Genomic DNA, 16,992 nt, shown 5'->3' with positions numbered 1-16,992 from the left:
GGAACCTGGTTTAGCCCATGACGTTTCCTGCAGAGTAGGAATCCAGCCAGCAATATCACTTACATTGGAAAGGTCTGTGCCCAGAACATTGCAAGTTAGTGAACATAGCAGGTAGATGCAGCGATGAGATTTGTGTTCTGGGATAGAATTTGAGAGAGTTTCAGACTCGCGCTGAAGTGACATAGAACAAGGTAGTCCTTGATGTTCCTGTGGCCTTCCCCCATTCTGCTCAGACTAAAGCTAAGAAAACTTCACAAGGATATAATGGCAGCAAATACAGTACTGTTCCTCTTAATGCAGACTTATGGATTCTATTCCATCTTGGCCAGTACAGGAAAATGGGCTGGATATAATTGCACTTCAAAGAGCTGGCATGGATTAAATGGGTGGAATGTCCTCCATCTGTGCCATCATAGTTTCATGATTCTTCAACTCCTGTAACGCTTGACAAACATTGCAAATGATATCACCACACTTGCCCTTCTTTTTAAACATCAAATTTAACCTTGTATAAATGTTGAAAAATTGAAGAGCATCTCTAAAACAAGGGTATTCTTTGCACATATCATTATGTAATTCCCAGTAATCATTTAATAACTCAGGAAGCACAATAGCAACATCCCAATAACAAATTTTGTCACTGTTTGAGAAAATGCTTGGAAGGCAGGATGGCACTGCAGTTAATGCTTCTGCTTCAGTGCTCCATGGATCTTGGTTCAATATTTATCTTGTGTACTCTCTGTGTGAAGTTTGCATGCTCTTCCTGTGATTATGCGAGTTTCCTCTGGTTGATCAAGTTTCCTCCCACATCATCAAGACCTTCATGGATGAGTGTGTCCCCAAGCATAAATACCAGCTGTCACCCAACAAGAAGCCGTGGATGAATTAGAGAATTTGTAACCTGCTGAGGGCGAGAACAAAGACATTTAAAGCTGGGGATCGGGATCTTTACAAGAAGTCCAGGCATGACCTGCAGAAGGCCACCTCTGAAGCAAAGTGGCAATTCTAGAGGAAGCTAGAGACAGAGACAGATTCACACCAGCCATGGCAGGGAGTGCAGGCTATTACAGCCTACAAACTAAGGGCAAATACTATAGATGGCTGTGATGCTTCATTACCTGATGATCATCTTCTATGGCTACTTTGAGAAGAAGAACCAAACAGTGCCTACTAGAATCCCTGGAAAGGCTGAGGACCCTGTGATATCTGTCTCTGAGGGCAACATCAGAACATCATTCAAGATGGTGAGCACTCACAAGGCATCAGGCCCTGACAGCGCACCTGGTAGAGTACTGAAAATCTGCATCAACCAACTAGCCAAAGTGTTCACAGACATTTTCAACCTCTCATTGTGGCAGTAAAAGGTTCCCACCTGCTTCAAAAGGGCATCAATCATCCCGGTGCCCAAGAAGAATAGTGTGAGCTGCCTCAATGACTACTGCCCAGTAGCACCAACTCCTACTGTGACGAAACACTTTGAGAGGCTGGTCATGGCCAGAATTAACATGTACCTAAGCAAAGATCTGGACCCACTGCAATTCATCTTTCATCACAATCGCTTCACAACAGATGCAATCTCGTTGGCTCTCCTCTCATCTCTGTATCACCTCGAAAACAGCAACTCATACATACAGCTGCTCTTCATTGTCTACAGCTCAGCTTTCAATACCATTACTCCCTCAGTGCTGGACAAGAATCTACAATCAATAGGCCTCTGTACCCCACCCCCCCCCCCCACAACTGGATCTTTGAGTTTCTCATTGAAAGACCACAATCAGTACGAATTGGAAGCAACGTTTCCTCACTGATTATCAGCACAGGCGCATCCCAAGGATGTGTGCTTACCGCTCTGTTCCGCTCAGTATACACACATGACTGTATGACCAGACACAATCCCAATGCCATCTACAAGTTTGCCAATGACACCACAGTTGTCAGCAGAATTACAAACAGTAATGATTAAGTGTACAGGAGGGAGATAGATCAGCTGGTTGAATGGTGTAATGACAGCAATCTCGCATTCAATGTCAGAAAAACCAAGGAGATGATTGTGCACTTAAAGAGGAAGTGAGGGGAACATGACCCGGTCCTCAATGATGGCTCAGTAATGGAGAAGGTCAAGAACTTCAAATTCCTGGATGTCAGCATCTCAGAAGATCTGTCCTGGAGTCTCCACATTGATACAATTACGAAGAAGACTTAGGAAATAGAAAGTAAGCAACAATTCAGGCATAAGCCCTTCCTCTGGAAATCTTCAGAAAAAGACAGAGAGAAAGTTTTTTTTCTCTCTCAGCAATATGTTAGGAACAGATTGATCTTGAAAAATTATAGGGTTACCCAATGCCAGCTCTGGATTGGTAATTTTCCTATTGTAAATGAACGGAAGTTCTCTCTCTCTTCACTTCGGGATACATTTGCTCTGATTATATCCTCAGAATGCAAAGATCTACTCTTGGCACTTTAATTGGAATATAATCTGTCATGACAGCCTTATTATTCCAATTCCTTTGTATGTGTATGCATTTAACTGTAACAGTCAGTATAATTACAGCAGTCAGTCAACTGTTACACTTGGTGCCAGATGCCATAAGGCATAATGTACCATGTTGTAAAGACATTTGTTGTTTGAAACAAATGAAAATTATTAATTTATATTTGGATTGATATCCTGTCAATATCCTTATCATACTATTATTTTGCTATGTACCAGAAGGACCATGTTTCTTACCTTTATTCATTAACTGTTGTGTTGTACCATTACTTTTTCTCAGCCAATTGTGAAGTCAGTTGTGAATAATGCTCAATGACAATAGATGACCAGTCAATGTTATGCTGAATTATACCTAAAGAACAAAAATAAATAGAAAATAATCTTTAATTCATGACTTACCAAGTCTTTTTCTGGCATTTTTCTATCACTGACCCTAATCTATATAGAACAACAATGCAGCTATGGTTAACAGATATCAGTGGCGTGGACATGGATACCATGTTTGGCATTGAGAATACTCAAACAGCCAAAATAAGGCCAGTATCAAGCAAGCAATCGAAGTATAATGAGATGTTTTATGAATATGTCAGCCTATCAGGTTGTTTACAAATTCTGGTGCTTCTTCTAAAAACAGGTGGCTCCTCTGCAACTTTGGGAACTGGTACAGTTCCTGGGTCTGTAGTGTGCGAAGGACTGACTTCTGGACCCGCTCCAGAATCGCCAGCGTGAGGCAGTGCAGCCTCAGCATGGCAATCTGAAAGCTTACTTGGGGGTCACAGGCTGGGGTGGGGGGGGGTGAGCCCAATCTCTCAGGCTCACTCTGAGTAGGGTGGCACCTCCTGCCACTGGGTAACAGGGTAACCATGTGTTTTTAAAGCAAGATTAACAGTCTTCCAGATTGTAGCATTAGCCCTTTAAACCTGCCCATTGTCCTGCGGGTTGTAGCTCGTGGTACAGCTGGTGGCAATCCCCTTCCATAGCAGGGCTCGCTGCAGGTCAGTACTCATGAATGCTGAGCCCCTATCGGTATGAATGTAATTGGGAAAACCAAAAATGCTGAAAATTCTGTCAAGTGACTTAATGACAGACGCTGATGAGACATCAGGGCGGGGTATCGCAAAGGGAAACCTGGAATATTCATCAATTACAGTAAGGAAATATACATTTTTGTTGTTGGAAGGTAACAGTCCTTTAAAATCTAAGCTAATCCTCTCAAAAGGTCGGCTTGCCTTGATGAGAGTGGCCTCCAGAGGTTTGAAGTATTGTAGTTTGCATTTTGCACAAACGGGACAGCTTTTAGTCAGTTTCCTGACTTCTTCCAGAGAGTAAGGAAGGTTGTTAGCCCTTATGTAGTGGAAGAACCTCATGATTCCTGGGTGGCACAGTCGGCTATGGATCTCTTTTACCCCCTCCAGCTGAGCACCAGCAGCAGATTGAGACAATGCATCAGAGGGATGATTTAACCTGCCCGATCTGTGCCATCTTGTCGTTCTTGATTTTACTTTTGTGTGTCATACTGAACATGTAGGCTACAGATTTCTGATCAGTGACAAGAGTAAATTTTCTGCCAGCTAGAAAGTGTCTCCAGTAGCGAACAGCTTCAATAATAGCCTTGGCTTCTTTTTCAATGGCAGGATGTTTAAGTTCAGGTCCGTGTAACGTGCGGGAGAAGAATGCCACAGGTCTGCCCTTTTGATTAAGGGTTCCTGCCAAGGGACAATCTAAGGCATCAGTTTCCACTTGGAATGGGACGAGAGTGCAGCTTTGGCAATATCACCTGTAATTCTCTCAAAAGCCTTCAAGGCCATTGGAGAGAGAGGAAAAGTTTTAGTGTCAAACAGAGGGCGTGCCTTCGTGGCGTAGTCCCAAACCCATTTGCAGTAGTAGGAAAAGAATCCCATACACCTTTAAAGGGCTTTTGCTGAGTCTGGGGGTGGTAACTTCTTAAGGGGGCCATTCTTTCCGGGTCGGGGCTGATTTCAGAATGGGTAGCTCTGTTGCGTTGAACATACATTTGTCCTCATTAAATGTAAGGTTGAGTTCTTTAGCTGTTGCTAAAAATTTCTTTAAGCTATTGTCGTGCTCAGCCTGCGTTTTCCCACAGATAGTGACATTATCCAGATAGGGAAACGTACCCTGTAACTCATACGTCCTAACAATCTTATCCATTTCCCTCTGAAACATGGACACATCATTAGTGACCCCAAAAGGTACCCTTTTAAACTGGTATAACCCCCCATCAGCCTCAAAAGCCATATAGGGCCATTCCCTTTTCTTAATGGGGATTTGGTGATAAGCTGCTTTGAGGTCAATAGTGGAGTACACTTTGTATTGCGCTATCTGATTAATCATTTCATTGATGCGTGGCAGGGGATAGGCATCCAGGTTCGTGCAATAGTTGATTGTCTGGGTGTAGTCAATAGCCAGTCATCTCTTAGTGTGATTTTTCACAACTACCACTTGGGCCCGCCATGGATATTTACTAGGTTAAATTACTCCCTCTTTAAGCAGTCTCTGGGTCTCCACTTTGATAAACTCACGATCCTCTTTGCTGTAAGAATGGCTCTTAGTTGCAATCGGCTGACACTCAGGGGATAAATCACTGAAAAGGGAAGGAGCTTTGATCTTTAATGCGGACAGACCGCAGTAACTAGTGTGGGGGATGGTAAGTGTGGGTATGGCCCACCGAAATTTAACACTACACTGTTCATCTGAGATTGAATATCTAACCCCAGTAACACAGGGGCGCAGAGCTTTGGCATAACAAAGAGCCACACATCAGCAAGGCAATGTCCCTACAAATTTAAAGTAACTTTACACTTGTCCCGTACAGTTTTTGTAAGTTCACTACAAGCCATCGATATCTTTTGGTTCGCTGGATATCTCCGCAAATTTAAGGCTCTGGCAACTCTCTTGTGGATGTAGCTGTCAGTACTCCCTGAGTCTATTAGATAATCAAGAGTCTCACCATTCACCTCCCCCTTCATAGTCGACCGTTCCAGTCCGTAACATCCCCCAAGCTTTACAGTCAATTGAGCTATCACAGGGGATCTCACCTCACCGTCACTTGAAGTTGATTCAGCCTGCTCGTCTGAAAATTCCCCCTTTTCACACTTGTCTTCCATTCCTGCAGCTCCAGGATGCATTTTCTTGATGCTTCTCTTCTTATCAGTAGGAGTACTTTTTCCCTTACACGCTTTAGCAAAGTGGCCGAGTTTCCCACAATAGCTGCAGGTAGCAAATCGAGCTGGGCACTTCTGTCTGGGGTGCCAGCTCTTACACAGAAGTAGCATTTTTCAGGAGTTCACCCTTTTCTTTCCTTCAGGGTTCCAGCACTCCTGGAGGTTTCCTTTTCGGTTTCTAGCATTTCACTGGACCGCATGGCGCTTCTCAGTGTTTTGGCTAGAGTGACTGCCCGGTCGTAGGTTCAGGGCTCATCTCCAGCAGCCTCTGTCGGATGTGACTGGAGTCAATCCCGTTGACAAAAGTATCCAGCTTCAAAGCATTGCGGTGTTGTTGCACATTGACTGCCCTGACATCATTCATTTGCCAGCAAGTCGACACACACATCACATTAGTTTGCCAGCGAGTTGAGGGCCAATGCATAGGCAGCATCACTTTCCCCGGGTTTCTGGCATCTAGTCAGCAACTGGTGTTGAGCAAGCACCACAATCCGTGGCCTGCATAGTTAGCAGTCAGACGTTCATGGGCTATAGACAGAGTGGTAGCAAAAGGGACCTCACCTAGCAGAGAGTTCAGGTGGCCCTACTGTATCACCTCATCGACCACGTTGTTTCGAGCCATGTAGTAATCGAAACAAGCAATCCAGTGGTTGAAAATTTCTCTGCCCTTGGGGCTGACTGGTCGATTATCAGCCGCTCTGGCTTGAATGCTGCATCCATTTATTTTTTTTTTAAACTTTATTTAAAGATTTTATCACATGAATAAAACAAAAAAAATTACATTAAAAAAAATAATTATTACAAAACAGCATTAATGTCCTAACTTAAATTAGTCTACCCCCCCATATATACAGCCACTAAAAAAAAATCTATATATAAAAAAAACCCACCTCTCCCCCCCAAAAAAATAAAGAGTGAAGAATTAATAAAGTTAATAATATTATATATATATTTTAAAAAAACGCTCACAAACAAACGAAAAAAAAAAACAGGTAAAAATACTAATAAAAAAAATTATCAAATCTAAAATATCACACCTAAAACATATTTAAATCAAACTTAATTGCATGTACTTAACAAATGGAGTCCACTTCAGCTTATAAAAAGACATCCTATCTTGAATTGAAAAAGATATCTTTTCCATAATTAAACAAGACTTCATCTCTAAATACCACCTATCTAAGGTTAATATATTTCTATCTTTCCAAGTAAGCGCTATACATTTCTTGACCACCGCTAAGGCTAAATAAATAAAATAAATCTAATAATCAATTAAGCCTAAGTCAATTAATGATTGCATATTCCCTAATAAAAATATATTAGGATCTAATACAACATTGATATTATATAAACTATTAAAAATAGATTGAACACCTTTCCAAAACTGTTGCAATCAATCACAAATCCAAACAAGTTGATTATTATATAATGGCTTAATTACTCTTGGATACTTGTCCAATAAAGGCTCCAATACCACATTTAAATCTCCCCCAATCATCACATTAGAATTTGATTGTCCAAGTAATAAAAACATATCCACAACAAAAGCTGTATCCTCAACATTTGGAGCATAAACATCAAACAAAGTCCAAGCCTCATTAAAGATTGTACAATTCAGTTTTAATAATCTTCCACCATTTTTCTCTTCATTCTGTAACTGAAATAGTAGATTCTTGTACACCAAAATTGCCACTCCTTTTGCCTTTAAATTAAATGAAGAATAAAAAAAACTTGTCCAACCCATTCACGTTTAAGTTTCAAATGTTCCTTATCTATTAAATAAGTTTCCTGCAAAAAAGCCACATCAACTTTTAGTTTTTTTAAGTAAACAGGTACTTTCTTACGCTTAATATAATTATTTAAACCCTGTACATTAAGATAAGCAAACTTTAATTTAGACCTTTCTTACAACAACACAAGAAAAAAGAGAAAAAAAACAAGAAAAAAAAGATCCCCTCCCCTTATCCCCTCTTAAAACTACAACAAAAAAAGAAAATTATTTAAAAAAAAAATAATAAAAAGAAACTTCACTCCTTAATCCAAAAAAAATTTAAAAAAACAGGTAAGAGGTTACAACTACCTCATCCTGTCTGAACCGTACAATGCGGTAACTCCCACAAAATATTGGGTGTGAGATAACTCACACATAGCTGACGACTTCTGAAAAATAATTCCCACCCAGTCCCCTCTCCTAACTCCCATTTCACATTAAACTATCATCATTATCTAAATCTTCTCGGGGAAAAAAAAATTTAATCAGCGTTGTCACTCCGACCACCATTGCTTCCATTTCTTCTTGAAATTCGATTCCCATCTTGCGTCTCCACTCTCTTTGGAGACCGTGGAGGACTACGTCGTTCTTGGAATTGTGTAATTGGTAACAGTTGAGCAAAGTCCATAGCTTCTTTAGGGTTATCAAAAAATTTTGGTTGACATCCATCCTGGAAAATCTTCAATACTGCATGGTATCTAAATGTTGCTTTATATCCTTTTTTCCATAGCACTTCTTTCACAAAATTAAATTCACGTCATTGAGACATAACTTCTTGACTCAAATCCGGATTAAAAAAACATGATTGTTGTGGACCATCAAAGGAGATCTACTTTGTTGCGCATTTCTAATAGCCACACGCAAAATTGTCTCTCTATCATAATAGTTTAAACAATGGACCAGAACAGGTCTTGGATTCTGACCTGGAAGAGGCTTTCTTCTCAGAGCTCGGTGAGCACGTTCCAGTATTAAACCTTCCGGGAACTTATCTTGTCCTAACACTTGTGGAATCCAATCAGTAAAAAATTTTCTTGGATCTGGTCCTTCTATATCTTTTACATTGTTCCGTCTGGACTGATTCTCCAAATAATCAACCTTTTTCGCTAAATTTTTATTCTGGATTTGTAAAGTCTCAATTGTTTTATTTACGTCTTGTATTTGATCTTGTACCTCAACTATACCTTGGTCACAAACATCAAGTCTTTCATTCGTTTCAAGCTTAAAAGCTCCATAATCAACCATCTGTTGAGTATTAATATCCACCAGCGTTGTCTCCGCTCCATCCTCAACATCCATTGGAGCGCTTTCATCCCTAACGTCGAGATGGCAGAGGTCGACAGCGTCGAGTCCACGCTGCTGAAGATCCAGCTGCGCTGGGTGGGTCACGTCTCCAGAATGGTGGACCATCGCCTTCCCAAGATCGTGTTATATGGCGAGCTCTCCACTGGCCACCGTGACAGAGGTGCACCAAAGAAAAGGTACAAGGACTGCCTAAAGAAATCTCTTGGTGCCTGCCACATTGACCACCGCCAGTGGGCTGATATCGCCTCAAACTGTGCATCTTGGCGCCTCACAGTTCGGCGGGCAGCGACCTCCTTTGAAGAAGACCGCAGAGCCCACCTCACTGACAAAAGGCAAAGGAGGAAAAACCAACACCCAACCCCAACCAACCAATTTTCCCCTGCAACCGTGTCTGCCTGTCCCGCATCGGACTTGTCAGCCACAAACGAGCCTGCAGCTGACGTGGACTTTTACCCCCTCCATAAATCTTCGTCCGCGAAGCCAAGCCAAAGAAAGAAAGAAGAACTTGAAAGAAAAATTTACCTATCTCTTTGATTGAAGAAGATAACTTAAATTCAAGATTCTTAATAAGCATATCAACTGGAATAGATTCAGGCAAAATAGGATCCTGCTGTTTCTGAGTCAAAGGGTCTTCTTATCCTTCCCTTAGTTTAACTGCTTTTCTTGTAGTATGACTACGTGTAGAAACCCCTGCCACAACCTCCTCAGCAGTATCAGAAGGCTGGTATTCATGGTTATCCTTAACCCATATTACATCAAAAGTCTTCATTACATCAAGATCCGTTGAAGTCTTCATAACTGGTGGTGCATTTCGCAGCGCCACCGCTACATCAATCGGTGGACGTCTCTTTAAAGTTGGGTCTTCAGTTGGCAGCGTCCCAGCTGTTCCAACTGTCAAAGATTCAGTAACAGCGCTCATAGCGGGCGTTGATTGAAATACACGCGCCCAGGTAGCCCTTTGTTCCAAAGGCTGCCGGGCGCCATCTTTAAAGAGCCTACCGGTACAGAGCGGAGCTCCGTTGCCGAATCCTGCACTTCTCCTCTTGGATCCATTCCAGGCCGAGTCCTGGCTTCTTGTAAACAGGTAGGCTCAGATAACTTCGGGAAATGTAATTTCTTAGCAATCTGTTGCCGTTTTCTTTTACTTTTTTTTAACAATTGCACCATTAAAAGCTAGTTCAGCACCTCTAACTATTTATAAACTTTTTAGAAAGTTTCAACGGGCACTTATAGACAAAACAATAACAAAGAGTCAGGAGAGGACTGGAAGACACGTCTATTCCTTACGCCATCTTGCCATGTTCCCCCTGCATCCATTTATGCTAATAATATTGAAGTGCCAGTTGATGAAGAAGACAAAGACAATGTGGTTAAACAATAATCATGGCTTTTATTAGCAGAAACTCATGGTACAATAATGAAAGACAATAGGTGCATACACAGTTATACCCAAGGGGAGTGTCCTTAACAGTAGAGATAATGCACAGCCAATATTAGTACAGCAAGGCTCGCCCAAGGGGAGACAGGCAGCTTGACAGAGATTCACCACACACAGATGCCACATTGTTGGGGGCAGAAGGTAAATGATGGGGCAGATGTGTAAGTGGTTTGGACGATAATGCACTCCTTCCACTGTTTAGTTCTGGTGTCAGCACTAGTATAAATAATGCAATCAATCACTACAAAGAATTTTTAAAAAGTCAATTGCTGGGACAAATCAGTGGATCTGTGACAACAATTTGGATCAGGATTCTACATCATTACTGACCAACCTTTTGCCACTACAGGTGCTGTTGGACCTACTGAATTCTTCTAGAAGTTTATTTTTTGATCCATATTCCAGCATTTACAGTCTCTTGTGTCTGCAGGCTGCAAAGATTATGATGAATGAGCTAACTGAAGATTATATCTGAAGATCCATATATTGGAACATTTGAGCCATGAGAAGGAACAAAAAATGTCAAAACAACTCTTCATGAACAGTTCAATTTCCGGGGATCAAATATTTATTCATCCTGTATAGACCTGACAGAATCTTCTTCCATTCATTGCCAAAGAGCAGTCAAATACTTATTGGAAGAGTTGATGAGTATTTGGATTTTGAAATAAATTATGCCTCTGGGGACTTGCAAGGTTTTGCCATTTCAGTACCTTTCAGTGCTTCATTTTGGCTTTAAATATTTTAAAATTATCCTTTAACTTTAATAGCCTTCAATTCTGAGTACTAGGGGAGGGAATGCTCTCTTTGTGGTCCCATTCAAATTTTTGTGCAAATTTGGTGAAGAATTTTGCAACCCCCGAAGAATTCACTTTACATTGTCTACTACGAGCCATTGCCACTGCCCTCCATCTAGCCCTCACCCACCTGGAAAATAAGGACTCATATGTTCAAATTCAGTTTATTGACTTCAGCTCGACATTCAACACAATCTGACCACAATACCTAATAAAAAAGATGAACCTGCTGGGTCTAAACATCTCCCTCTGCAATTGGATTCTCGACTTCATGTTGGGGAGACCTCAAGCATTCTGGATTGGTAACAGCACCTCCAAGACCATCACACTGAGCATGATCTGTGTGCTTAGCCCCTGCTGTTCCCTCTGCTGAACCATGACTATGCAACTAAACACAGCTCGAATCACATCAAGTTCACTGACGACACAACTATGATGGGCCTGATCAGTAAGAATGACGAGACAGCATACAGAGATGAGGTGCAGTCGCTAATGGACTGGAGTAGAGCCAACATCCTGTATCTGAATGTTAAAAAAACAAAAGAGATGGTTGTTGACTTTAGGAGGACCCAGGGGGTGGGGGAGACCATGCTCTGTTGAACATTGATGGCTCAACCATTGATGTCGCCAAGAGTATCAAGTTCCTTGTCATGCACTTGATGGAGAATCTCACCTGGTCCCTTAACACCAGCTTCACTGCTAAGAAAGCCCAGCAGTGCCTGTACTTCATGCGAAGGCTGAGGAAATTTCATCTCCCACCCTCCATCCTCACTACATTCTACAGAGGATGTATTGAGACCATCACCGCCAGATTTGGAAGTTGTACCTCCTTGGACCACAAGACCTTGCAGAGGATAATGAAATCAGTGGAAAAGATCATTGGGGGCTCTCTTCCTATCATGAAGGACATCTACAGCACTCGATACAGGTGAAAGGCGATAAACATTGTGGAGGTCCCCACACATCCCTCACGTAAACAGACTCCCTTCTGCCATCTGGTAGGAGGTACTGTAGCACTCGGGTCCTTGCATCCTGATTGGGTAACAGCTTTTTCCCGCAAGCCATCAGGCTCCTAAATTCCCAGAACATTTGTGGATAGGGTTCTGTGGACTGTTATGGATATGCCTTAATATTTAATAATTTAATTTAATATTAAATATATAACTATGCTCTGTTCTGGAGAAACGCTATTTCGTCTTTATCATGCGAGTATGTTTTGAATGATAAATAATTAAGTGACTTGAATACACTCATTGTTACTTGCTAATATTATCGTACACTAACTCTTCGAAATCAGAATTAACTAAGAATAGAGGAAAGACTATCTTACAGCAGCTATCACTGCATCCAAACAGCTCCAGGCTATGCTTTCCTCTCAGATTCAAAGTCACCAACCAGATTGAAACTCCATGCCATGCTGTGTTTTGCAAGTTCCATCTTTCAAGTGGGGCATTAAAAAAGCCTGCATCTGCTTTCTAGGATAGATGCACACATGGTCAGAATGGACAGAAGTCTATTTTCCCTCCCAACTTTTATAAAGCAATTTAGTTTCATCTTGCTTGCATTATTATTTGTGTGATCTTGCTTTTGGAAAATTCATGCCAGTTTCAATACCGTAGAATAGTGTTGGCAGTGCAAAAATATTTATTTGGTATTAATTTTGGCAGGGGATATCCTGAGATGATTAAATGTGTTGGAACGTCCTTCTGTAGCATTTATTATTCACTAAAGATCTCAGGAAAAGCCTTCAAAGTGAATTTTCAGAACATCCTCACTTCTTTGGATTCTTCAATAAGTTTTCCACTGAAGCAGCTCAAAGACCCAGCTGTGTTTTTTGGCAGCCTACATCTTTATTGAATGTTAGCTTACCAATATGGTCAGCATAACTTGGTCTGCAAATGTATTGGGCTTCCTCCATCTGCTACCCCTCCACCATCAGACCACTCAACAACAAACTCAATGTTATTTTTAAAATTTAATTTAATTGAATTTAAGGACCCTTCCAGTTTATTAATCTCTTTTCTCTCTATTGCACAATCAGTTTGTTTACAGTTTTGAGTACAGTTTTTTAAGTGGTAATCCCGCCTCTCCCACAGGAAAAAGTATTTCAGGGTTGTATGTGATGTCCTGTATGTTCTTTGACAATAAATCTAAATATGAATGTAAATCTGCTGCTAGACTAAGACCTTGATCTATCAAGTCTGTGTGGCAGTTAGTGTGAAATTGCAAAGCTATGTTGAAAGAAATCACATGCCGACACCTTCCACTCCTCACTGGAAGCAAGACAACATACAATGCTTATCATAATGGTCTCTGATTTGAGACCTTGTGTTCTCCCTTATAAGTTACCTCTTCCTTTCACTTTACATCTGCCCAAGAGAACATGATTTCAGTTACAGCAGATGTAGAATTGAAGAAATAAGTTAAAATCTACTATAACTTTGACCTAAAAGGGAGAACATATGGTTTCAAATCAGTTATCAATCAGGTAGAGGTAAACAAGAGACACTGGCGAGGCTGGAAAACTGCTGGAGGGACTTTAATTTTCCATGTCAATCCTACTCTGACTGATTATTCTGGCCAGTCTGAAATAAATTCACCCAATCAAAGCTTGAGGAACAGCACCTTATTTTCCATCTCGCAACATTGCGGCCTCTGAACTCTGCATTGAATACAACTTCAGTTAACTGGATTTCTTGGTATCACCCATCCATTTGTCATATTGATTCAACTAGTTTGCATTTCACACTCTGGATGTGGAAGGCATTGCTGGTGTGACTTGCTGAGCTAGTCTTCCTGCTCTGCATTCCACAACTTCTTTATTCTATGTTGTCTTTCTAGCACCTTCCTCTTTCACTCTCCCTGCAACAACAATTTTTTCTCCTTTTCAGTTCTGGGCCTTTTCCCAGAGACATTAACTCAATTTCTGTTCCCGTGGATGAAGCCCGACCTGCTGAGTATTTCCAGCATTTTCTTTAATTTTTAAAAAATTTAATTCTTTACATTTTAATTTAGAGACTCAGCATGGTAACAGGCCCTTCCAGCCCACGAGGCTGCACTGCCTAAATATACCCATGTGTCCAATTAACCTACTAATCCTGCAACGCTTTGGAACATGGGATGAAACTGAAGCACTCAGAGGAAACCCACACGGTCTCACGGGAAGAATGTACAAACTCCTCACAGACAGCTGCACATTCAAACCAAGGTTGCTTTTGCTCAGCATTATGTGATCTGTGCTGGCAATCAATTTTCTATTTATATTTTGGTTAGAAGCTGTTTCAATAAACTCAAGGCAGGTTGACTCACTAATGTGGATATGTGAAATGCAATCACGATTAAGTGGACAAGTTTGCACTGATTGAATTATATAAGTCTAATCTAATTATTGCTCGCTACTGACAAAAATGAAACACCTTAAGCTTTCATTCTGACCCAATTTGACTAAATGATAATCAGTCCACCTTTGTAACCTAATGATGCTAAAGAACAGAATATCACTTTAGTGAACATTTAATAAACAGTGCCAAATGCAGCATTATCCACACAAAAACTTTATTTGCCAAAATTAACTTTAAACCACTGTGTGAAATGGTGTGAATCATAGCAAGCTCTATGTCAATATATGAGCCAGGACTATGAGAAAAAGTTATGCTAGCAACTTAATAATGATAATCTGTTGATACAGCCAAAGTACCAATCCTATAGAAATGAAAGCTTATTCCAACATTCAAAATGGCAGCAATAAATACTAATTGGGTAAATCTTGAAACTATGAGCTTTCAGCTGTGGCGTTTATTTTGTGAATTTGATTGAATTATATACTTGCAACGTATAATAGAAATGGAGTCTGGAGCATCTTGATATTGTTTATGGGGTTTGGTATTGTTCTGGGTTTTTGTTTGGAATTTTAATGCAAGTGCTTGATAAAACAACATGAAGGAACCAGGTTTGGAAATATCATACAATTTCCCAGACAACTTTAGTGATCATTATTTTTCTTATTGCGAATTAGCTGTCTACCAAGTTCCTTCCTGCTTTTGCATTGTTTCTTCTTTTTTAAGGTACTTACATCTGAACCAAAAAAAACACACCTTAATCTCAAGAATATTCTGAACATGTTTTGCTTTTCTACCAGAATTTGCTGCCAGTATATAATATTGATTGCATATGCGACAGGAAAGATTCTAATTTCTTGCATTTCCTTATGACATGTAAGGAAAAATATATGGCGCAATGAATCTATACCAACTTTGGATCAATCCACCATCTCCCAGATTACCCTACTAGCTACCTGCAGGAGAGGTAATTCATTTTAACTCATTAACCTAACAACCAGCAAATTTTTGGAATGTGGATGGAAACTTCAAACTCACCTCCCATCACAGTATGAACATGCAACCACAGCAGTGGAGGTCAAAATCAAACCATTTGACTAGAGTTGTGAACCAACTGCACCATCTACCATTGTTCTTGATATATCCATACAGGTTTTATTTTCTTGAGAAATGGTACTTAACATGCATACCTGATGGAGACCTTTCCATTGTTTTTTTTAAAATTTCTAATGTCCTATCTTCTACTATGTCTAATTCATGAAGATTTTATTGTATAATAATTGAACTGGAGTCAGTTAAAATGATTAAAAGCAATCTATCGTGGCCAACTCTCATAATCTCCCAATATTCTTGAGAAACTACACTTGTGGACGATCTCAGTAACAAACAAGCATGGGGATAGCCAGCAAGCATATTTTTAGTAAGAAGTCCAACATATAATGGATGCCATGAGAAGTTTTGCCATCTCAGGGTAAATTGTGCTATTACAGTCAGTCCAAACCTTCAGGCACTTCTGACACAGATTGTCAGGATGAAAGAACATTTGATACTTTCTCACCAACAGGCTGCAATTGAAGTGATCCCTTTTTAATCAATAACAGATGCAATCACTTCAGCCAAGCAGACCTTAAAAAGAAACCAATTCACTCTAATGGCAATTTAGGACATTGGCTAACTTTTTATTGACTTGGAAAAGCTCTTAATGAGGACTCTGGGTGTCATCTGGAATTTCTATCACAAATTTGTGTCGAAAGATTTCTCAGTTGAAGGTTAAAGGGTCTGTTCTTTATCCGTTCAATTTTTATACCTTTCTCCTAAAAGCAAAGTGTGATAATCATTCAGCAGTGAGCCAGTAACTGATTGACTGGATGAGTAAAAGTAATCATGGAACCTTTTTTCAAATTCTGTCATTTGGAGGACCGTCGTAAGAAAAATAGATTGGAACAAAAAACTATCTCATTAGAAATGAGTTTTAACTGCAGAGAGCTAGAAGAAAGTGTAAAATAAATATTTTTAAAATGAAGCATGTGAAAAGTTCATAGAAACATTGATCTGAAAAATATTAATTAAATAAAAACTATTGGTTGCAACCAGGGATAAGAAGAAGATGGCAGCCCAGTGAACCAAGTTTCTCTGCATATTCTGTTCAGCCTGAAAGATATAAATATTTTCACCAATTATAGTTTGAGGATTTCACTCGAGATGAACCTGGCTTTTATGGTGAATTAGTAAAATCTTTCAACCAAACCGGGGGAAAAAACTGAATATCTTAGATTTGCTTGATAACTCCAATGATGTCAAAGGAATTTCTCAGCCTCAGAATGTCCCATTGCATTTCACATCGAATGAAATTCTTGATTACATTGAATAATCACTCTACAAGATCCCAAATGCTAGAATGTGCCAAATGGCCAGACAATATGCTTCTGGGAAAAACAGTTTTTCCTCATCTCACTTAAATCTACTCCCCTTGAATATCTTGAGCCTCTGACCCCTAGTTCTGGTCTCACCTATGAGTGAAAACAATTTTCCTGCCTCTATCTTATCTATCACTTTCACAATTTTATATGTTTCTGTAAGATCTCCTGAATTTGAGGGAGTATAATCCCAGGCGATTTAGTGTCTCCTCATAGGTCAACCCCCTCATCTCCAGGATCAACCTGGTGAGCCTCC

The 16,992-nt window shown here is 40.2% G+C and overlaps 2 long non-coding RNA genes across 7 annotated transcripts in view; one reads left to right on the top strand and one right to left on the bottom strand.

The window, feature by feature from the left end:
* Positions 1–16,992, top strand: part of LOC138736591 (uncharacterized) — a 206,642-nt gene that overhangs the window by 96,416 nt on the left and 93,234 nt on the right. The window lies entirely within an intron of this gene.
* LOC138736593 (uncharacterized) overlaps positions 1–16,992 on the bottom strand; it is a 37,610-nt gene that overhangs the window by 10,396 nt on the left and 10,222 nt on the right. For both annotated transcript variants that reach the window (XR_011340425.1, XR_011340424.1), the window contains exon 2: positions 2,729–2,843. This is a non-coding gene — a long non-coding RNA (uncharacterized lncRNA). The remainder of the gene's footprint in view (positions 1–2,728; positions 2,844–16,992) is intronic.

Source organism: Narcine bancroftii, chromosome 6 (genome assembly GCF_036971445.1).
Source record: "Narcine bancroftii isolate sNarBan1 chromosome 6, sNarBan1.hap1, whole genome shotgun sequence".
NCBI lineage: Eukaryota > Metazoa > Chordata > Chondrichthyes > Torpediniformes > Narcinidae > Narcine > Narcine bancroftii.
This window is presented reverse-complemented; position numbering and strand designations above follow the sequence as displayed.